This window comes from Bos javanicus, chromosome 21, assembly GCF_032452875.1.
Source record: "Bos javanicus breed banteng chromosome 21, ARS-OSU_banteng_1.0, whole genome shotgun sequence".
Taxonomy (NCBI): Eukaryota; Metazoa; Chordata; class Mammalia; order Artiodactyla; family Bovidae; genus Bos; species Bos javanicus.
The window spans coordinates 28,759,511-28,784,231 of record NC_083888.1 but is presented as its reverse complement, the minus strand read 5'-3'; the positions used below and the strand labels follow the sequence as shown (position 1 = coordinate 28,784,231).

Here is a 24,721-nt window from a genome sequence, read left to right as displayed (position 1 = left end):
GTGGTGTCATCTGCATATCTGAGGTTATTGATATTTCTCCCAGCAATCTTGATTCCAGCTTGTGCATCTTCCAGCCCAGCATTTCTCATTATGTACTCTGCATGTAAATTAAATAAGCAGGGTGACAATATACAGCCTTGACCAACTCCTTGTCCTATTTCCATCCAAGCACCCTCAGCAGGGTGCTGTAGCCAGGTAGTTATTAGTCCAATGAGGGCTGTGTATGTGATGCTTTAGGGGGACAAAGTAGTGAGAAAGAAGCCCTTAGGTGTCTTTTGTTAAATTATATATATACATATATATATACACACACACACATATATATACGTTTGATAGAAGCATAGCTGACACAGTATTTCATGTGCACAGCAACTGGACTCAGGTATATGTATACACACAAATTATTTTTGAAATTAATTTCCAGTAGAGGTTATTATAAGATATTGACTATAGTTCCCTGTGATATACAGTAGACCTTTGTTGCTTGTTGCCTATTTTTTTTTAAAATTAGAAACGTAGCATTCTGTTCCTACTAAGTCAAACAAGTAGAATCAAACATCAAAAAAATTTTAGTAGGGCAAAGATTCATAAGTTTTCTAAAATTTATACATTCTACATATTTATATATATATATATACACACACACATACACACACGCACACATATACATATATGCATAGAGAAGCTTCTCTACTACACATGATGAGGGCTAAGAAAGAACATCCAGAGGAAAGGAGAGATGTAGAAATTGGAGAACATCAACTAACTGACATGGGGGCTCTGAACATGAAATAGAAAAACTGAAACAAACTAGGTATAAGTAAAAGGTCATCATAGAGTTCAGCTGTTTTAAAACATTTCTGCTCAATAGAAACCTATCAGGATCTCTGGCCCAAAAGAGAAAAACCTGGGCATATGTATTTTTCAAAAAATTCCAAGATAATTCTGATATGCCTGTGGATTTCAAACGCAATTAGAGGTTTTTCTTTCAAAAGGTTTTTCTATTCCACAGTAGTTTTGGTGATATAGAGTCCTACTGTTTTCCTGCTGACCAATCCAAGACCTTCAGTGTTTGCTCAGGCACATTCCACTCCAATTAACAGCCCAGGAAGCCTAATTTGCCTTAGGCTCTGGTTGGCACCCCCCCCTCCGCCCCCACCATTCAGAGGTATGCATGAAAAAGTGCTGCTGCCTTGTGGACATTTCCTGTAACTACAACTTGACCACAAACCCTCAATGGCAACTCAAACTCACAAAACTTGGGGTTATGTGATTGACAGCTGCCCTCAGGAAATGCTCTGGGGCTGGTATTGCAGAAATAAATTCCAAACACAACCTTCTTTTAGGAAGCCAACTGCCACCGGTCAATTTACCTCACACCCCTTAAGGAAAAACCACACCCAAACCTCCACCACAAGACAAGATGCTTAGCATCCCTAATTGCTGCAGAAATGCCGAACAGAACGACAATGGGAAATCAAATCCATCAGTCACAATGTTCATCCTGACAGGTCTACAAAGAATACACACAGGTGAGAACCTAGAGGAAAAAAGATTCCCCTACACTGTCCATGAAGGAAAAAACTGGCAACGGTCAGTACAATGGACATTCTCTCAAACCCTGAAACAAACTCTAAAGAGGGGCTAATCCTAGGATTTGGAATTCCCACACCTGGGCCTATCTCCTAAGAAAACCACAGATCAAAAGGAACCTGCACCCCGACCAAGACTGCCGTTCAGTTCAGTTCAGATAAGTCGCTCAGTCATACCCGACTCTTTGCGATCCCATGGATTACAGCACACCAGGCTTCCCTGTCCATCACCAATTCCTGGAGCTTGCTCAGACTCATGTCCATTGAGTTGGTGATGCCATCCTACCATCTCATCCTCTGTCATTCCCTTCTCCTCCTTTCCCAGCATCAGGGCCTTTTCTAATGAGTCAGTTCTTCGCATCAGGTGGCCAAAGTATTAGAGCTTCAGCGTCAGTACTTCCAATGAATATTGAGGACTGATGTCCTTTAAGATTGACTGGTTTGATCTCCTTGTAGACCAAAGGACTCTCAAGAGTCTTCTCCACCACCACAGTTCAAAAGCATCAAGCCTTCAGGACTCAGCTTTCTTTATGGTCCAACTCTCACATCCATACATGACTACTAGAAAAACCACAGTCTTGACTATATGGATCTTTGTTGGTAAAGTAGTCTCTGCTTTTTAATATGCTGTCTAGGTTTGTTGTAGCTTTTCTTCCAATGAGCCAGTGTTTTTAATTTCATGGCTGCAGTCACCATCTACAGTGATTTCGGAGCCCAAGAAAATAAACTCTCTCACTGTTTCCATTGTTTCCCCATCTATTTGCCGTGAAGTGATGGGATGCCTTTTCATACTGTTCATAGGGTTCTCAAGGCAAGAATAATGAAATGGTTTGCCATTCCCTTCTCCACTGGACCACATTTTTTCAGAACTCTCCACCATGACCTGTCTGTCTGGGGTGGCCCTACACGGGGCTCATAGTTTCACTGAGTTAGACAAGGCTGTGGTCCATGTGATTAGATTGGTTAGTTTCTGTGATTGTGGTTTTCAGTCTCTCTGCCCTCTGATGGAGAAGGATAAGAGGCTTATAGAAGCTTCCTGATGGGAGAGACTGACTAAGGGGGAAACTGAGTCTTGTTCTGATGGGCTGGGCCATACTCAGTAAATCTTTAATCCAATTTTCTCTTGAAAGGCAGGGCTGTGTTCCCTCCCTGTTACTTGACTTGAGGCCAGACTGTGGTGGAGGTAATGAAGATAATGGCGACCTCCTTCAAAAGATCTCAGTGCCCCCAACCCTGCAGCAGGACTATAAAGAAAGCTGAGCATGGAAGAATTGATGCTTCTGAACTGTGGTGTTGGAGAAGACTATTGAGAGTCCCTTGGACTGCAAGGAGATCCGATCATTCCATCCTAAAGGAAATCAGTCCTGAATATTCATTGGAAGGACTGAAGCTGAAACTCCAATACTTTGGCCACCTGACTCATATGAAAAGACCCTGATACTGGGAAAGATTGAAGGCAGGAGGAGAAAGGGACGACAGAGGATGAGATGGTTGGATGGCATCACCGACTCAATGGACATGAGTTTAAGTAAACTCCAGGAGTTGGTGATGGACAGGGAGGCCTGGTGTGCTGCAGTCCATGGAGTTGCAAAGAGTTGGACATGACTGAGCAACTGAACTGAACTGATGGGATACCATGATCTTAGTTTTTTTAATGTTGAGTTTTAAGCCTGCTTTTTCACTCTCCTCTTTCCTTCATCAAGAGGCTCTTTAGTTCCTCTTTACTTTCTTCCATAAGGATAGTGTCATCTGCATATCTGAGGTTATTGATATTTATCCCTGCAATCTTGATTCCAGCTTGTGCTTCTTCCAGCCCGGCATTTTGCATGATACACTCTGCATATATCTTAAATAAACAGAGTGACAATCACAGCCTTGACCCAGTCCTTTCCCAATTTGGAATCAGTCCATTGTCCATGTCTGGTTCTAACTACTGCTTTTTGACCTGCATACAGATTTCTCAAGAGGCAGGTCAGGTGGTCTGGTATGCCCATCTCTTTCAGAATTTTCCATAGTTTGTCGTGATCCACATAGTCAAAGGCTTTGGCATAGTCAATAAAGCAGAAATAGATGTTTTTTGGAACTCTCTTGCTTTTTCTATGATCCAATGGATATTGGCAATTTGATCTCTGGTTCCTCTGCCTTTTCTAAATCCAGCTTCAACATTTGGAAGTTCTAAGCTCATGTACTGTTGAAGCCTGGCTTGGAGAATTTTGAGCATTACTTTGCTAGTGTGTGAGACGAGGGCAATTGTGTGGTAGTTTGAGCATTCTTTGGCATATTCTTTCTTTGGGATTAGAATGAAAACTGATCTTTTCCAGTCCTATGGCCACTGCTGAGTTTTCCACATTTGCTGGCATATTGAGTGCAGCACTTTCACAGCATCATCTTTTAGAACTTGAAATAGCTCAGCTGGAATTCCATCACCTCCACTAGCTTTGTTCTTAGTGATGCTTCCTAAGGCATACTTGACTTTGCACTTCAGGATGTCTGGCTCTAGGTAAGTGCTCACACCATTGTGGTTATCTGGGTCATAAGATCATTTTTGTATAGTTCTTCTGTGTATTCTTGTCACCTCTTCTTAATATCTTCTGCTTCTGTTAGGTCCATACCATTTCTGTCCTTTATTGTGCCCATCTTTGCATGAAATGTTCCCTTGGTATCTCGAATTTTCTTGAAGAGATCTCTAGTCTTGCCCATTCTATTGATTTCCTCTATTTCTTCGCACTGATCACTTAGGAAGGCTTTCGAATCTCTCCTTGCTATTTTTTGGGACTCTGCATTCAAATGGGTATATCTTTCCTTTTCTCCATTGCCTTTTGCTTCTCTTCTTTTCTCAGTTATTTGTAAGGTCTCCTCAGACAACCAGTTTGCCTTTTTGCATTTCTTTTTCTTGGGGATGCTTTTGATCACTGCCTCCTATACAAGTCACGAACCTCTATCCATAGTTCTTCAAGCACTCAATCAGATCTAATCCCCTGAATCTATTTGGCACTTCCACTGTATAATCATAAGGGATTTGATTTAGGTCATACTTGAATGGTTTAGTGGTTTTCCCTACTTTCTTCAATTTAAGTCTGAATCTGGCAATAAGCAGTTCCATGATCTGAGCAGCTCTTGGTCTTGTTTTTGCTGACTGTAATAGAGCTTCTCAAATGCAAATAGTATAATCAATCTGATTTCGGTATCAACCATCTGGTGATGTCCATGTGCAGTGTGTAGAGTCATCTCTTGTGTTGTTGGAAGAGGGTGTTTGCTATGACTAGTGCATCCTCTTGGCTAAACTCTGTTATCCTTTTCCCTGCTTCATTTTGTACTCCAAGGCCAAACATGCCTGTTATTCCAGGTATCTCCTGACTTCCTATTTTTGCATTCCAGTTCCCTATAATGAAAAGGCACCCCACTCCAGTACTCTTGCCTGGAAAATCCCATGGATGGAGGACCCTGGTGGGTCGCAGTCCATGGGGTCGCTAGGAGTCGGACACGATTGAGCGACTCCACTTTCACTTTTCACTTTCATGCATTGGAGAAGGAAATGGCAACCCACTCCAGTGTTCTTGCCTGGAGAATCCCAGGGACGGGGAAGCCTGGTGGGCTGCCGTCTATGGGGTTGCACAGAGTTGGACACGACTGAAACGACTTAGCAGTAGCAGCATAATGAAAAGGACATCTCTTATTGGTGTTAGTTCTAGAAGGTCTTATAGGTCACCACAGAACTGTTCAGCTTCTTCAGCATTAGCAGTTGGGGCATAGACTTGGATTACTGTGATATTGAATGGTTTGCTTTGGAACCGAACAGGGATCCTTCTGTCATTTTCGATACCACACCCAAGTACTGTATTTCAGACTCTCTTGTTCACTGTGAGGGCTACTCCATTTCTTCTAAGGGATTCTTGCCCACAGTAGTAGATATAATGGTCATATGAATTAAGTTTGCCCATTCCGGTCCATTTTAGTTCACTGATTCCTAAAATGTTGATGTTCACTCTTGCCATCTCCTGTTTGACCACTTCCAGTTTACTGACTCATGGACCTAACATTCCAGGTTCCTATGCAACACTGTTCTTTACGGCATCGGACTTTACTTGCATCACCAGTCACATACACAACTCAGTTGTTTTTGCTTTGGCTCTGTCTCTTCATTCTTTCTGGAGTTATTTCTCCACTCTTCTCCAGTAGCATATTGGGCATCTACTGATCTGGGGAGTTCATCTTTCAGTGTCATAACTTTTTGCCTGTTCATAGGGTTCTCAATGCAAGAATACTGAGGTGGTTTGCCATCCCCGTCTCCAGTGGACCACATTTTGTCAGAACTCTCCACTGTGACCTGTCCGTCTTGGGTGGCCCTACACGGCATGGCTCATAGTTGCATTGAGTTAGACAAGGCTATGATCCATGTGATCAGATTGGTTAGTTTTCTGTGATTGTGGTTTTCATTCTGTCTGCCCTTGATGGATAAGGATACGAGGCTTGTGGAAGTTTCCTGATGGGAGGCACTGGCTGTAGGGGAATCTGGGTTTTGTTCCGACTGGCAGGTCATGTTCAGTGAAATTTGTATCTATTTTCTGTTGATAGACAGGGGTTGTGTTACCTCCTTTTGTTTGGTGTCAGGGTAAACTACATAGGGGTGATGGCACTGATGGCAACTTCCTTCAAAAGGACGTATGCCAGCACTGCTGTATTCTGTGCCACTGACCCTGCAGCAAGCCAGTCAACCCACCCCTCCGCCAGAGACTGGACACTCAGGCAACTCTGGCTCAGTCTCTTGTGGGGTCACTGCTCCTTTGCTCCTTTCTCCTGGGTCCTGGCGCATATAATGTTTTGTTTGTGCCCTGCAAGAGTCTGTTTTGCCAATCCTGTGGAAGTTCTGTAATCAAATCCCACTGGCCTTCAAAGTCCAATTCTCTGGGGGTTCTCAGTCCCTTACCAGATCCGCAGATTGGGAAATCTGTTGTGAGTCCTAGAACTTTTCTAACAGTGCAAGAACTTCTTTGGTATAGTTGATCTCCAGTTTGTGGGTTGTCTTCTCAGTGGCTCTATGGAGGTGCTAATGGTGACCTCCTCCAAGAGGACTTATGCCACATGCCATGCCTCCCAGGTCTGCTGCAGCCAGAGCCCCTGTCCCCACTGCAGGCCACTGCTGACCCAACGTACCTCTGCAGGAGACACTCAAACATTCAAAGGCAGGTCTGGCTCAGTCTCTGGGGAGTCTCTGGGTCCCAGTGTGCACAAGGTTTTGTTAGAGCCCTCCGACTGCAGTACTGACTCCAGTAACCAAGACAGACAACCAACAAAATCTCCACTGAGAGATTAAAGCTTAAACAAAATGTACATATATATTATGGACTACTGCTCAGCCATAAAAATATGCCACTGAAGTGAGGAAGCTATGCCCCTGGCAGCCACAGGGATGGACTTTGAAGAATCACACAAAGGGAAATCAATCAGGCAGAAGAAGACAGTAGTATGTATATGATGTACCTTCTAGGCAAAAGAGAAACTGACATACAGAGTAACAAATTTACAACCAGAAAAGCACAGGAGAATTGGAAGCCCAACAAAGGGTCCCCAAGGGGGGGGGGGAAAAGTGAAAAACAAGGAATGAACTGAGAGGTCCCAACTACCTTAGACATGGGATTCTGTATCTGTAGTAGATAAACCACAAGGATTATCCTCTTCATCCCTTCCTTCCTTCCTTCCACATAGACACAGAAATCTATCTCTAGGAGAGTATCCACAGAATTTATCTCCTACCTTCCTTCATTGTATACACAGAAAACTGAATCTGAGATGCACAATCCACAAGGACCTAATGCTCAGCAATCAGCTCAACTTCTATGGCAAAAAATCCAGGAAAGAACACAGATTACCCATAGATACATCATATCTGAATCAGGTGGTTGTGTGCTGACAACAGTCACAGCATTGCACATCAACTGTACTGCAACATAACACAGGCATGACATTAAAGAGAAGGAAAGAAAGTCAGTGCCTACTTTATTCCCCTCCACCTCCCTGACTGGGGATGCTCCCTCATCCCTGGAGCCTAAGAAGGCTTGGGTCCCACTGCTGGACTGAGGTGGGTTCGAGATAGCCTGGCAGGGTGCCCTTCACTGAGCCCTTCTGAAAGGTCTATTGTCTGCTTTCTTCTGGCTCAGACCAGACTCCCCAGCAGGATCCAGGCCTCCAGGGACTGGGGGGCAATATTACGAACCTTGCACGTGCCCTCGTGCTGGGCATTCTAGTTCAAGCCTCCTTCTCAGCAGTGTCACCACTCATTTTTCTGAATATGGAAAATACCTTGCATGAAGCTGTGAGGCTTTGTGGCAGAAATAAAACTGAAAGTTCTGGGATAAACGTGCTGACTATAGAACACATGTAATCCAGCTTTCTACAAAACACCAGTAAGAACAATACCTTATGTTTGTGTCACACTTTATCAGATTTTCATTTATAGCTTTTTGGTACTGCTTCCTAATAACCAATTTCATAAGGTTTTCAAGAACTCCTCTGGTTCCTTCTTCAATAGCTCTGGTCTGACCTCTGCCCCTGGGACCAATGTAGGTCCCTCAGCTCCTCAAAGCCAGATCTCTGTCCTGCTTGCCAGAGTTGTAATGAGTCATTAAGAGCACTCCAGTTGCTACCACACACCTGCAAGCAGACAGCTGTGTCTGGAGCCCAGCAAGTATCATAGGCTAGACCCCAGAGCCCCTGGGAACCAGAGATGTGGAGTACATGGGGCAGGACAGACAGATGACAGGGAGAAGGGGTGCTGGGCAGTGTCCATGGCCAGGCCTGGGAGCAGCAGTTCCAGCCCTGCCTGCTGCTGCTAAGTCGCTTCATTCATGTCCAATTCTGTGCGACCCCATGGACTGCAGCCTACCAGGCGTCTCCGTCCATGGGATTCTCCAGGCAAGAACACTGGAGTGGATTGCCATTTCCTTCTCCAATGCATGAAGGTGGAAAGTGAAAGTGAAGTTGCTCAGTCATGTTTGACTCTTAGCGAACCCATGGACTGCAGCCTACCAGGCTCCTCCATCCATGAGATTTTCTGGGCAACAGTACTGGAGTGGGGTGCCATTGCCTTCTCCCGCAGCCCTGCCTAGATCTCACCTAAAACCCAAGCTCCCTGACCCTTGGCCCCTCCCGTCAGGCTTTTCTGTTCCTGTGTCCTCAGAGACCTCTGCCCATATCCTCTTCCCCCAAACCTGGCTTTTTTAGCATGGGAAATCCCATGCATAGGGGAGCTTGTGGGTCATAGTCCACGGGTTCACAAAGAGTCTGACAGGACTTAGCCACTAAACAGCAACGAGTAGATGAGAAACACAAAGAAACGTGAAAGTGAAGTTGCTCAGTCGTGTCCGACTCTTTGCGACCCCATGGACTGTAGCCTACCAGGCTCCTCTGTCCATGGGATTTTCCAGGCAAGAGTACTGGAGTGGGTTGCCATTTCCTTCTCCAGAGTATCTTCCCAACCCAGGGATCGAACCCAGGTCTCCGGCATTGTCAGCAAGACGCTTTACCGTCTGAGCCACCAGGGAAGTCAAGATGAGAAACCAAAGGAATGTTTAAAAAAAAGAATACAAAGCAATGAAAAATCCTGTCACTGTCTTTAGAAGGTAACTGAGAACCAGCTGTCACCCTGGACACATTCAGATGAATATACACAGTTGGAAACTGTACCATGTTCCCACATTCTACCACACACATTCATGCCCATAATGTGATAGCAAAGACTTGTGAAATAATAACAATAATCATGTTAATCAACCTCTGCTATTCATGACCATACTTTTAAGACATTTTCAATGTGTATTTGTTGAAAATTTAATCAGTGCTAGGCATTCACTAGGGGCTTCCCTTGTGGCTTAGACAGTAAAGAATCTGCCTGCAATGCAAGGGACCTGGGTTCAATCCCTGGGTCGGGAAGATCCCCTGGAGAAGGAAATGGCTAATGTCTAACTGGAAGGACTAATGCTGAAGCTGAAGCTCCAATACTTTGGCCACTTGATGTGAAGAACTGACTCACTGGCAAAGACCCTGATGCTGGGAAAGATTAAAGGCAGGATGAGAAGGGGACGACAGAGGATGAGATGGTTGGATAGCATCACTGACTCAATGGGTGATGGACAGGGAAGCCTGGTGTGTCACAGTCCATGGAGTCAGAAAGTCAGACATGACTGAGCAACTGAACTGAACTCAACTGAATGACTCCAGGACTTTAGATCACTAGAGAACTCCCGGGCCCATAGAACACTGATAGGTTAGCACCCTCCCAAAGGCCTCCATCTCAACACTTGACTAAGCCACACCCCAAAGCCAGAAGGCTGTAGTGCCGAACACCCCAGACCTATCTTTCAACCAAACAGAAGCACAACCCCACATGGTGGCAGACAGGGTGCCCAAAGCCATACTGAATCCATGGACACCCCAAAGCACTCTATTGGACCCAGCCACTGCTCTTCAGAAAGACGAGGTCTAACTCCACCCACCAGAACACACACACAAATCCCCCCAAGTAGGAAACCTTCACAAGGCACTGATCCCACCCACCCATGGAGGCAGACTCCTCGGTTAAGAGGAATTACAATACTCCACTATGCAGAAAGCAGACCTCAAACACAGTAAATAAACAAAATGAAATGACAAAGAAACATCCAGCAGTTGAAGGACCATGGTTAAAACTGACAAGACCAAACAAATGAAGAGGAAATAGGCAGTCTACTTGAAAAAGAATTCAGAGGAATGATAGTAGACTTGATCCAGAATTTTGGAAATAAAATGGAGGCCCAGATAAATGGACTAGAGGCACAGATTGAGAAGATACAAGAAATGTTTAACAAGGACCTTGAAGAATTGAAGAATGAACAATCAACAATGAGCAATGGGATAACTGAGATTAAAAGTCACTGGAGAAACCATAATTGAAAAAGACACACGTACCCCAATGTTCACTGCAGCACTATTTACAACAGTTAGGACATGACATGTCGATAGATGTCCATCGACAGATGAATGAATAAAGAAGCTGTGGTGCTACGTATATACAGCGGAATATTACTCAGCCATAAAAAGGAATGCATCTGAGTCAATGGTAATGAGGTAGATGAACCTAGAGCCAATTACATAGAGTGAACAAGTTAGAAAGAGAAAAACAAATATTGTATATTAACACACATGTAGGGAATCTAGAAAGATGGCACTGCTGAACCTATCTGCAGGGCAGCAATGGAGACACAAACAGAGAACAGACTTACGGAGATGGGGGAGGAGGAAGGAATGGGTGAGAGTGGCATGGAAACATATGTGCTACCATATGTAAATTAGAGAGTCAGTGGGAATTTGCTGTATGACTCAGGGAACTCAAACTGGGGCTCTGCGACAACCTAGAGGAGTGGGATGGGATGAGAGGTGGGAAGGAGGTTCAAGAGGGAGGGGACATATGTAAACCTATGGCTGATTCATGTTGATGTATGGCAGAAACCATCAAAAGTAATCATCCTCTAATTAAAAATGAAATAAAACTCTGTTAAAAAAAAAAAAAGACAGCTATAGAGTACCTTCCTCTTACTAATTGTTGGATCTATTTCAAGCTACATTGCATCAACCCCTGGGAGAATAAGAAATCTCAAGAGACCACCTCATAAATGCTTTGCAAAGTACACATTAGAGTAAATGAATGGAACTTTACACACAGTGAAATGGCTTAAACAGTGGCACCAAATGCAGTGCCAGTGATGAACTCCACAGGCTTTCCTGAGAGGCCTGCCAGTCAGCCCCACTAAATCTCCTTGAACAAGGAGCAAGGCACGGGGACATGAGTTATGTAGCTTCCTGGGGATAATGCAGGTCATTGCAAAAGGAATTTTGATGCTCTCAGTTTAAGAAAATAAGAGTCAGAGCTACTCACTGCTAATTAATATTGACTTACTTCACACATAAAAAGCTGATCTCTCATTTACAACTGGTCAAGCAGATAAATCAAACCCACGTCCAGGTATAGGCCTCTTCCCTGTCTGATTGTCAACTTACTCTCCTACCCACCAATCAATGACAGCTCAACTCTACCCTGGTTTAGGAACACATACAGTGGTCCTGCCAGAGCTCCATCCATGCTGGGTTAGGAGATACAATGTTCATGAAGCCTGCCCAGCTCGTCTGCTACAGAGCCCATGTTCTGAATTTGTTTTCCATTAGTGACACTCCCTTACAACCTATCTACACTGCCTGATCCATCTTCCTCTCTCCTCTGCATCGTAGCACTTGCTCGCCTGCAGTTCTCCAGTTTCACTATCACTGAGAACAATCCCTTCACATCTTTTTTTTCTCATCCTCCAATTACCCCTACCTGACAACAGAAATCTCAAAGTTCAAATCAGCCACTCCAGGTACTCTGAACTCTATACCCATTCCCAACTCCTCGGACTTTTGTCAAATTTCCACTCTCTCCTTATTTCCCTCTTTTCCCTGGTTTGCCCTTTATCCCCCTTGTTTCACTATGACTCATCATCCATCCTCCCAGACGTCTCAGCTCTTGCAGCTTGTGTTTCAGCCCATCTTGGAGCTCAGTAAACCACCATCCTTACCATCCAAGTAAATGAATCAATCAGTTCAGTTCAGTCGCTTAGTCGTGTCTGACTCTTTGCGACCCCATGAATCGCAGCACGCCAGGCCTCCCTGTCCATCACCAACTCCTGGAGTTCACTCAGACTCACGTCCATCGAGTCAGTGATGCCATCCAGCCATCTCATCCTCTGTTGTCCCCTTCTCCTCCTGCCCCCAATCCCTCCCAGCATCACAGTCTTCTCCAATGAGTCAACTCTTCAAACGAGGTGGCCAAAGTACTGGAGTTTCAGCTCCAGTACTTTCTCCTCCAAAGAAATCCCAGGGCTGATCTCCTTCAGAATGGACTGGTTGGGTCTCCTTGTAGCCCAAGGGACTCTCAAGAGTCTTCTCCAACACCACAGTTCAAAAGCATCAATTCTTCGGCGCTCAGCCTTCTTCACAGTCCAACTCTCACATCCATACATGACCACAGGAAAAACCATAGCCTTGACTAGACGAACCTTTGTTGGCAAAGTAATGTCTCTGCTTTTGAATATGCTGTCTAGGTTGGTCATAACTTTCCTTCCAAGGAGTAAGTGTCTTTTAATTTCATGGCTGCAGTCACCACCTGCAGTGATTTTGGAGCCCAAAAAATAAAGTCTGACACTGTTTCTACTACAACATCTATTTCTGATGAAGTGATGGGACCGGATGCCATGATCTTTGTTTTCTGAATGTTGAAGTCAACTTTTTCACTCTCCACTTTCACTTTCATGAAGAGGCTTTTAAAAAGTTCCTCTTCACTGTCTGCCATAAGGGTGGTGTCATCTGCATATCTGAGGTTATTGATATTTCTCCCAGCAATCTTGATTCCAGCTTGTGCTTCTTCCAGTCCAGCGTTTCTCATGATGTACTCTGCATGTAAGTTAAATAAGCAGGGTGACAACATACAGCCTTGACATACTCCTTTCCCGTTTTGGAACCAGTCTGTTGTTCCGTGTCCAGTTCTAACTGTTGCTTCCTGACCTGCATACAGATTTCTCAAGAGGCAGGTCGGGTGGTCTGGTATGCCCATCTCTTTCAGAATTTTCCACAGTTTATTGTGATCCACACAGTCAAAGGCTTTGGCATAGTCAATAAAGCAGAAATAGATGTTTTTCTGGAACTCTCTTGCTTTTTTGATGATCCAGAGTATGTTGGCAATTTGATCTCTGGTTCCTCTGCCTTTTCTAAAACCAGCTTGAACATCAGGAAGTTCATGGTTCACATACTGTTGAAGCCTGGCTTGGACAATTTTGAGCATTACTTTACTAGCGTGTGAGATGAGTGCAATTGTGCAGTAGTTTGAGCATTCTTTGGCATTGCCTTTCTCTAGGATTGGAATGAAAACTGACCTATTGGAATGAATCTATTCATTCTATTGGAATGAATCAATAGAAGAGCTTAAAAATGTGCCTCCCAAGTATTAAACACCCAAGAAAAGCTGTTTTTCCTTCTCCTCCTCCTCTTTTCCTACTATTATTATTATTAATATTTTTTACCCTGCGAACTCTTTCCACCATCACTAATTCCACCCTAATTCAATAACTAAAAAGTGAAGTGAAATTGCTCAGTCATGTCTGACTCTTTGTGACCCCATTGTCTGTAGCGTACCAGGATTCTACATCCATGGGATTTTCCAGGCAAGAGTACTGGAGTGGGTTGCCATTTCCTTCTCCAGGGGATCTTCCCAACCCAGGGATAGAACCTGGTCTCCCGAATTGTAGGTGGACACTTTACTGTCTGAGCCACCAGCGAAGTCCAAAGCATCACTAAAATTATCTAAATCTAAAAATAAAAAAAGGGGGGGGGGGAGTGGAGAGGAATTCCCTTGTAGTCCAGTGGTTAGGACTGAGTTCTCTCACTGCCAAAGGCTAGGGTTCAATCCCTGGTTGAGGAGCTAAGTGGCTTTCCTGGTGGCTCCGATGGTAAAGAATCTGCCTGCAATGCAGGAGACCTGGGTTGGATTCCTGGGTTGGGAGGATCCCTGGAGAAGAAGGAAATGGCAACCCACTCCACTGTTATTCCCTGAAGAATTCCATGGACAGAGAAGCCTGGCGGGCTACAGTCCACTGGATACCAAAGAGTCGGACACAACTGAGTGTCTTTCACTTGGGAACTATACCACAAGCTGTGCTTCACGGCCAAAATTAAAACCTTTAACAACAACAACAACAAAATAAGCTCATTGACACAGAGAACAGATTTAATTAATGTCTTGCTGGAAGTGCATTCACTTCCTTCGACTCCGCGGGTAGCAACAGCATCTAAGAGCTTTGCAAACAGTTGAGATATTCACTGGAAAGAGGAGCCTAGCGGGCTACGGTCCATAGGGTCACAAAGAGTCGGACACGACTGAGCGACTTACCACGCACACTTAAAAATACTCGAACAGCGTGCATTCCCCTCTCTCTGCAGCTCCCGTCTCCGGTCAGCTGATGGCTGGGAGGGGATGGGTTTCACCGCTGCTGGCCTTCAACTCCCCAAAAAAGAACCGAGGCGTGGCACCCTGGGACGTCCTTCCCAGGGAGGTGCCAAGTGATGCCACCATGACTCACTCTCTCCTCTGTGCTCGCCTCCCGGCTCAGCTGAGAGAGATATGGCTGGGGGGCCTCGAAGCACGCAGGAGCCTGGGGAGGGGTCCCAGGCCAAGGTTAGGCTGGGGCTGCCGCAGCCGCATTACTGTACCACAGCTCCAACAGCGGAAGACCCCAGAGTAAGATGGCGGAGGAAGCGTGCGGAGGCGGGGCCTAGGAAGCGCGACTCCTTCGAGTTTATTGGACGCGCCTGGAGGCGCTGGACTTAAGCAGCGCCAGCCGTCCGCTTGCTCCCTTTGGACCAGTACTTCTTCCTTCTCCCAAGCCTGTCGCTGAAGGCTAGATGGGAGCACTCAAACTGGGCTCGCCCTGCCCCGCCCCACCGCCGCCCCAGACACCCCGCCCTCCACCCCATGCCAAGGCTTCCACGTTCCTGCACTCCTTCTGTACCTGGACAAGCCCCCCCCTCCCCAACCTACCCCACCAGGCAGCAACCCCCTCACCCCCCCCCCCACTCCCGCAACGACCCGCACCTGGGCTCCTGGGGAACGGGTGATGCCCGCCCAGAGGCTGGACGCATCAGAAGACTGGGGTCCCCTGTGTCATCTACAGGACTCACCTAACTGATTGCAAATGGAGAGTGTCAGTGTCTTGGGAGGAGAAGGCAATGGCACCCCACTCCAGTACTCTTGCCTGGAAAATCCCATGGGCAGAGGAGCCTGGTGGGCTGCAGTCCATGGGGTCGCTAAGAGTCGAACACGACTGAGGACTTCACTTTCACTTTCCACTTTCATGCATTGGAGAAGGAAATGGCAACCCACTCCAGTATTCTTGCCTGGAGAATCCCAGAGATGGGGGAGCCTGGTGGGCTGCCGCACTCTACTGGGTCACACAGAGTCAGACGCGACTGAAGCGACTTAGCAGCAGTGTCTTGGGAACCCCTGTCGTTGTGGCAGCATGGAACAACTTTCACTCCCTGACAACTACTTTAGGTTATTAAAATAGAAAAAGGGCAGAACCAGCTGCTTCATGAAAGACTTATAAATTTAGCCTTACTTTTGCTCAGAAGGAAAAATATATATTCAGCTTACCTACACAACATTGCTTCTTAAAGTCCTAGTTTTTAAAAGTCCAGGTAACAAAGCAACTATAGATTCAGTGCAATCCCTATCAAGCTACCAATGGTATTTTTCAGAGAATTAGAACAAATGATTTCACAATTTGTATGGAATTACAAAAAACCTCATATAGCCAAAACAATCCTGAGAAAGACGAATAGAACCAGAGGAATCAACCTGCCTGACTTCAGGCTCTACTACAAAGCCACAGTCATCAAGACAGTATGGTACTGGCACAAAGACAGAAGTATAGATCAATGGAACAAAATAGAAAGCCCAGTGATAAATCCATGAACCTATGGACACCTTATCTTTGACAAAGGAGGCAAGAATATACAATGGAGAAAAGACAATCTCGTTAACAAGTGGTGCTGGGAAAACTGGTCAACCACTTGTAAAAGAATGAAACTGGAACACTTTCTAACACCATACACAAAAATAAACTCAAAATGGATTAAAGATCTAAATGTAAGACCAGAAACTATAAAACTCCTAGAGGAAAACATAGGTAAAACACTCTTTGACATAAATCATACCAGGATCCTCTATGACTCACCTCCCAGAGTAATGGAAACAAAAGAAAAAATAAACAAATGGGATCTAATTAAACTTAGAGCTTTTACACAACAAAGGAAACTATAAGCAAGGTGAAAAGACAGCCTTCAGAATGGGAGAAAATAATAGCAAATGAAGCAATGGACAAAGACTTTATCTCAAAAATATACAAGCGACTCCTGCAGCTCAATTCCAGAAAAATAAGCAACCCAATCAAAAAATGGGCCAAAGAACTAAACAGACATTTCTCCAAAGAAGACATACAGAGGGCTAACAAACACATGAAAAGATGCTCAACATCACTCATTATCAGAGAAATGCAAATCAAAACCACTATGAGGTACTATCTCATGCCAGTCAGAATGGCTGCTATCAAAAAGTCTACAAACAATAAATGCCAGAGAGGGTGAGGAAAAAAGGAACCCTCTTACACTGTTGGTAGGAATGTGAACTAGTAGAGCCACTATGGAGAAGAGTGTGGAGATTCCTTAAAAAACTGGAAATAGAACCGCCATAGGACCCAGCAATCCCACTGCTGGGCATGAAAGAGATACGTGTACCCCAATGTTCATCACAGCACTGTTTACAATAGCCAGGACATGGAAGCAACCTAGATGTCCACTGGCAGACGAATGGATAAAGAAAGCTGTGGTACATATACACAATGGAATATTACTCAGCTATTAAAAAGAATGCATTTGAATCAGTTCCAATGAGGTGGATGAAACTGGAGCCTATTATACACAGAGAAGTAAGTCAGAAAGAAAAACACCAATATAGTATATTAACACATATATACGGAATTTAGAAAGATGGTAACGATGACCCTATATGCGAGACAGCAAAAGAGACACAGATGTAAAGAACAGACTTCTGGACTCTGTGGGAGAAGGTGAGGGTGGGTTGATTTGAGAGAATAGCATTGAAACATGTATATTATCATATGTGAAACAGATCACCAGTCTAGGTTGAATGCATGAGACAGGGTGCTCAAGGGCTGGTGTACTGGGATGACCCTGAGGGATGGGATGGGGAGGGAAGTGGGAGGGAGGGTCATGATGGGGAACACATGTACACCCATGGCTGATTCATGTGAATATATGGTGAAAACCACCACAATATTGTAAAGTAATTAGCCTCTAATTATAATTAAAAAAAAAAAAGTCCAGGTAACAAAATACCCTGCATATGCTAAGTGAAAGTAATCAGCTTGACAAGGAAAATACTGCATTATATCTCTTGTATATGAAATCTAAAAAATATGAGAAACTACTGAATATAACAAAAAAGAAGCAGACTTACAGATATAGAGAATAAATTAGTAGTTACCCGTAGAAATGACCCAGATAACCACGATGGTTTGATCACTTACCTAGAGTCAGACATCCTGGAGTATGAACTAAAGTCAGCCTTAGGAAGCATCACCACGAACAAAGCTAGTGGAGGTGATGGAATTCTAGCTGAGCTATTTCAAATCTGAAAAGATGATGCAGTTAAAGTGCTGCACTCAATATGCCAGCAAATTTGGAAAACTCAACAGTGGCTACAGGACTGGAAAAGGTAGGTTTTCATTCCAATCCCAAAGAAGGGCAATGCCAAGGAATGCTCAAACTACCACACAATCGCATTCATTTCACATTACCCTAGTGATGCTCAAACTTCTCCAAGCAAGGCTTCAAGAGTATGTGACCCGAGAACTTCCAGATGTAAAATAGGATTTAGAAAAGGGAGAGGAATTGGAGATCAAATTGCCAATATCTGGTGGATCATAGAAAAGCAAGGGAATTTCAGATGAACATTTGCTTCATTGACTACACTAAAGCCTTTGACTGTGTGGATAATAACAAACTGGAAAACTCTTAAAGAGATAGGAATACCAGACCACCTTGCCTGTCTCCTGAGAAACCTGTATGGAAGTCAAGAAGCAACAGTTAGAACTGGACAGAGAACAACAGACTGACTCAAAACTGGGAAAGGAGTACGTCAAGGCTGTATATTGTGATGCTGCTTATTTAACTTATATGCAGAGTACATTATGTGAAATGCTGGGCTGGATGAAGCACAGGCTGGAATCAAGACTGCTGGGAGAAATATCAAATAACCTTAAATATGCAGATGACACCACCACCACCCTTATGGCAGAAAGTGAAGAACTAAAGAGCCTCTTGATGAAGGTGAAAGAGGAGAGTGAAAGAGCTGTCTTAAAACTTAATATTCAAAAAACTAAGATCACCTTGTCCCATTACTTCATGGCAAGTAGATGGGGAAACAATGGAAACAGAGAGACATTATTTCCTTGGGCTTCAAAATCACTTTGGACAGTGACTGCAGCCATGAAATTAAAAGACACTTGCTCCTTGGAAGAAAAGCTATGATGAACCTAGACAGCTAATGTATTAAAAAGCAGAAACATCCCTTTGCTGACAAAGGTCCATATAGTCAAAGCTATGGTTTTTCCAGTAGTCATGTATGGATGTGAGAGGTGGACCATAAAGAAGCTTAAGCTTCGAAGAATTGGTGCTTTTGAACTGTGATGTTGGAGAAGTCTCTTGAGAATCCCTTGGACTGCAAGGAGATCAAGCAAATCAATCCTAAAAGAAATCAACCCTGAAAATTCATTGGACGGACTGATGCTGAAGCTGAAAGTCCAGTACTTTGGCCACCTGATGCGAAGAGCTGACTCTGGAAAAGACGGTGATGCTGGGAAAGACAGAGGTCAGGAGGATAAGGGGACGAGAGAGGACAAGATGGTTGGATGACATCACTGTCTCAATGGACATAAGTTTGAGCAAGCTCCAAGAGATGGTGAAGGATAGGGAAGCCTGCTGTGCTGCAGTTCATGGGTCGCAAAGAGTCAGAGCTGACTTAGAGACTGAACAACAACAACAAAAACAACAACAATGCTCAAATCCATTTGGATCTCCAAATTAAACTGGAGTTTCACGGTGTTATCTTGAAAGTCTTCCCTGAAGCTAGCCTAAACCGACACAGTTGTGGTTCCAGGCTCTCCACTTGACCAGCTGGACAGAAAACCCAAAGTTGCAGAAACCAGTTAACAAACAAGCTGGAGCGAATGACTTACCCTAAATCCACAAGCGTCCGCCAGGGCTGCACTCGGGAGTTTTAGGACGTCAGCCGGAACCATCTCTCCTGAACTCTCAGCTCTGCTTGCTGATGTCCTCCTCACACAGGTGGCTCTGCCTTTACAGAAGTGACAAACTTTTGGTAAAGTTTGGCCTTTACCAAACGCCACAAGGAGAAGGCAATGACACCCTACTCCAGTACTCTTGCCTGGAAAATCCCATGAACGGAGGAGGCTGGTAGGCTGCAGTCCGTGGGGTCGCTAAGGGTCGGACACGACTGAGCGACTTCACTTTCACTTTCCACTTTCATGCGTTGGAGAAGGAAATGGCAACCCACTCCAGTATTCTTGCCTGGAGAATCCCAGGGACGGGGGAGCCTGGTGGGCTGCCGTCTATGGGGTCACACAGAGTCGGACATGACTGAAGTGACTTAGCAGCAAAGGCCACAAGCTGACGTCACGTCTGCTTCCACCCGCGCAGGCCAACCTCACTTCGCAACTGCTCCCAACGGAAATAGAGCTTCTCTTCACCGGAAGCTCAGCCCTGAGTTCTGATTGGCCACTCTCTCAATCTTGAGCCAATCATTTTGGCCAAGGTGGATGGAACATGCTCATTGGCCAGGTGGAGGTCACGTGACCGTCCTCTCTAGGAAACTTGCCAACTGTTCCCCCTGAGTCTGTGTCGGGCACTGTGTGGTTCCATGCGTGGAGGCCAGGATCCAGTTTCTGTGTTCTTTGTTTCCTGGGATGTACCTGCTGGCAACCTCTTCCCATACCTAGCCGTCCTTTGTTTACAAAAGAATTCCTGATTCATCTCCTCCCTCCTAAACCCCATTTCACCCACTCATACCACAAAGGAGCAAGACCACCTGTTTGAAGACACGGTGGGGGTCGCCCCCCAGCCCCCAGTCTTGCTCTTTGTGTCCTTTTACACGGATTCATTCAGTCAACAAACCTCCACTGAGCACCTGCTACACGCTGGAATAGGTTTGCAGGACCGTTAGTTCGTGGTACTGGGCGCCACCCAGGGGCCTCCCAAAGGGATCCAGTTTTTGTTTGAGGAAGCGACTGGAGGTGAGCTTCCAGTCCCACTCTGCCACCCACTGTGTGGGCTTGAGGAAGTGTTCCCTCTCTCGGGCCCCTCCTTTGTTATCTGCAAAATGAAGCGCTAGGGAAAATGAGGTCCTGGAACCCCCTCAACTCTGACATACTGTGGTTGGGTCTTAAAACCTGTTTCTCCAGCTGTGAGTCAGCCTGTGAGCTCTATGAACAGTGACCACAATACTCCAGGAAAGGGCTGGGCTGAGATGAGTCCAAGATCACACAGCTGTGTACCTTAATCCCTCTCCCTCCCAGCTGGTGGTGGCACCAGGGCAGAGGAGGATCAGGACTTCCCGTGCCTGTGAGGACCCTGGCTCTAGGTCCCCATGAGGTTGCCTGTTGCTGCTCCAGAAAAATCTCTTCTGGGGCATTTGTGATTCCCAAGCCCTCCCAACAGAAGGTCAACTTTGGGGCTCTGAAAGGAAGTAGAGGGAGCACACAGGATGGGAGGAGAGGGTGAGGTGGAAGTCCCATGCAGCCTGTCCACCATCCACCTCCCCTTCCTCCCCCACCCCCACTTTCTCCCTGTCTTTCTCACAGATGAAATCGGTCATGGATTCTTGAAACAGAAACTCTTGATGTGTTGGTGGAGGAACCTCTGTGAAGCAGGCTCAGTGCAGAGAACATTTTCTTCTGAAGGAGTCTAGTTTCTCTTCACTCTGAACATTTGGGGACTCTAATTAACTCCCCTGGTCAGTCTGTCACTTGTTGTCAGTTCACCTCATTAATTCATCTATTTCCTTTTATTTAGCCCATCCTTTTTTTTCAAATAAGGAAGACATTAGAAAACAGAGAACCTAAGAACAGAGACTGGATTAGCTGTCCTTCCAAAAGACAGGAGCAGCAGCTGGTAAGACATGTGCGTGAGTGAGTGAGGTCACTCAGTCATGTCTGACTCTTTGCAACCCCATGGACTGTAGCCTACCAGGCTCCTCTGTCCATGGGATTTTCCAGGCAAGAATACTGGAGTGGGTTGCCATTTCCTTCTCCAGGAGATCTTCCTGACTCAGGGATTGAACCCAGGTCTCCCACACTGTAGGCAGATGCCTTACCGTCTGAGCCACTAGGGAAGTCTTCCACCTCCTGGGGCCACATACTCACTGCTGCTTCTCTTTGTCCAGCACTAGGTCCTCCCCTCTTTGAGTCTATTGGTTTCTATCCAGTTCCACTGCCAGAACCCTGGTTTAAAGTCTATCCTTTGTCCTCAGAAAACTGAAGTGGCCTCCTCATGTTTCTCCCACATCCACTCTCCTGTTCTCCTCACTACAGCCAGGGTGATTTATTAAAAATTGAAAATGTACTCAGTGGTTTTCCACTGCTCGTGAGATAAACGTCAAAACCTTAAGCCTGGAGTGGAGCCAGATTATGATCTGCCCACATTCGGTGGCCTTTGCTGTGGTGTCCCTCTTTTTGGAGATTATACAGCCCTGTCCCTTGTCTGTCATTGCAAAGGTGCTGATGAACAGGGAGAGAAATGTGAGCACACACTTAAGAACCAGTGCATAACTCACCTCTTCTTTTTCTTTTTCTCTGGCAAAGATGATAAGTATATAGACTGCTCTGTCAGCCCAAGACGAGAGGGAAAATGCCATGGAGCAGAGCCATGTGAGCATATATATATATATATATCATGTGGTATGTAGTGTGTACTATCTAGCATGTAGTATGTACTATACATGAATCATGTAGTGTGTACTATGCAGCATGTAGTATGTAGCATGTATATACAGCACAGCTTCTTTGGTCTGGATGAAGGCTAATTCTCTGATGCTTTTCTTACATTCATAAATTCCTATGATTTCTATAGATAGTGCTGCATTTTGGTATTTTTCTTTCTTCGGGTCAGTTGTTGTTCAGTCACTAAGTCACATCCAGCTCTTTGCAAACCCATAGACTGAAGCACACCAGGCCCTGTCCTTCACCATCTCCTGGAGCTTGCTCAGACTCATGTCCATTGAGTTGGTGATGCCATCCAACCATCTCATCCTCTGTTGGCCCCTTTTCCTCCCACCTTCAATCTTTCCCAGCATCAGGCTCTTTTCCTATGAGTGGGGTCTTCACATCCAGTGGCCAAAGTATTGGAGCTTCAGCATCAGTCCTTCCAATGAATATTCAGGGTTGAATTCCTTTAGGATCGACTCTTTTGATCTCCTTGCTATCCCAGGGACTCTCAAGAGTCTTCTGCAGCATCACAGTTTGAAAGCATCAATTCTTCGGCGTTTAGCCTTCTTTATGGTCCAACTCCCACATCCGTACATGACTACTGGAAAAACCATGGCTTTGACTAGATGGACCTTTGTCAGCAAACTGATGTCTTTGCTTTTTAATACACTGTCTAGTTAATACAGCTTAGCTGTGTTGTGTTAAATCCCAGTTGTTTAGGATCTCTTGAGGGCAGGCCTCATGAAAAATAAAATGTTGTTGGGCCTACTTCAGGACAGTTTCTTTCTCCCCTGCTGGAAGTGGAGCACATTGTTTCCTTTTTCAGTGCAAGAACCGAGTTGAATTCTGAAGGTAAGATTCAGAAAGTTGGGGGGAACCCTTCTCATACTGGGCCTCCCCAAAGATTTTAAGTCTCAGACTGGCTGCACTGAGCCTCCAGCATCTGTCGATCATGATCCAGGTTTCCTCCCTGGTGTCCATGTGCATTTCTGCTCCGGTGCATCAGAGCCCACCTGTCTCTGAGACCTCGGGCCTGCAGTTGGCCCTCTGACCCACCTCACTTCTCTGATGGCTCTAATAGAGCCATTATTGAAATTACTGATTTTCGGTATAGTTTTTCACTTGTTAGAATGGTAGCTTCCAAACTCTTCACATGCCAAACCAGAAACAAAAAGGCTGAATTGTCCTTTTTATTCCTTTATTTCCCTGTGAAAGCTTTGCTTTTTTCAATGATTATCAATGAATCATTTATCAATGAATCTTTCATTTCATTCTTAATTCCCAATTATCTGTTATACTACGGTTTGTCTAATTATTCTTCCTTTGATAGAAATTTGATGATGTCCAGCTTCACTATTTATCATAGACACTGCTGCAGTAAGATTCACATAAGAACTTTTTACACTGATAGCTAACTGCTCAGTTTGTCTTGCTTTCTCTTAGATAGCAAGCAATTTTTAACACTTCTTTTGTGGGGATTGTATGCTTTATAGTGAAGTTAATGCTGTCCTTGGATAAAGACTCTTATGAAGAAACTGGACTTCAAGGTGTCCATCTCAGTATTCTGGGGGGAAAAAATCATGAAATTTCAGAAGTATTATGCTTACTCTGGTCTTCCCAGGTGTCACTAGTGGTAAAGAATCCACCTGCCAAGGCAAGAGACACAGGTTCGATCCCTGGGTGGGGGGAGATCCCATGAAATAGAAAGTGGCAACCCACTCCAGTATTCTTGCCTAGAGAATCCCATGGACAGAGGAGCCTGGTGGGCTATAGTCCATGGGGCCAAAGAGTCAGACACGACTGAGCAACTAAACACATATGCAGATGGCTCACGGCATCACTTAACAAATAAGTAACATTCTTTTTAAAGAATAAAAAATACGTTATGCATCATAATACAATCTCTGAAAAACTCACCCTGAACTCAGGCTTATGGGGTGGAGCATATGTGACAGTTAAGGGATAGGACAGACTCTAAGTTAAATTTAAATGCCTCTGTTCTTTTTGCTCAGGAAAAGTATCACTTTCTTTTGCCTTTAAAACTTCTGACTCCAGGGGTGTCAGAGAGGATGAGATATCACTATTGCACCTGCTACTCTTCCACTGCAAAGCTGCCAGGTATAAAGCTTGTAGAATTGAACATGGTGCATCTGGGTTTTGGATCAAATATTCAAAGTGATGAACCCAAGAGAGGGATTGATAAAGTTTGATTCTCAATAAAGAGTATCCTTTGACTTCCCCAGGACTCCATGATTACTGAAGAAACTCACTCATGATTGTGGAGATATGGTTCTGCTGACGATGTATGGCTTGAACATCAGTAGTTAAGGCTGCCATGTCCATGGGTGGGCTAGAGTTGACCTCCTGATGACCTCTGCTGTTGGTCACCGACCATGGGAAATTAAGAATTTAAAACAGCGCAATGCTGGAAATGCTGATTGTACAAAGTTTGATGGAAGAATTTATTAAAATATTTATTCATTTGGCTGT

At 44.9% G+C, this 24,721-nt stretch overlaps 2 long non-coding RNA genes across 2 annotated transcripts in view; one reads left to right on the top strand and one right to left on the bottom strand.

The window, feature by feature from the left end:
• LOC133234297 (uncharacterized) overlaps window positions 1-19,380 on the bottom strand; it is a 140,031-nt gene extending 120,651 nt beyond the window's left edge. Inside the window, exon 1 of the long non-coding RNA XR_009732099.1 lies at window positions 15,489-19,380. This is a non-coding gene — a long non-coding RNA (uncharacterized LOC133234297). The remainder of the gene's footprint in view (window positions 1-15,488) is intronic.
• Window positions 19,381-19,982: 602 nt separating this feature from the next.
• On the top strand, window positions 19,983-24,721 carry LOC133234296 (uncharacterized). The gene is made up of 3 exons (XR_009732098.1): window positions 19,983-21,419; window positions 24,244-24,349; window positions 24,475-24,721. It is a non-coding gene; the product is annotated as an uncharacterized LOC133234296 (long non-coding RNA).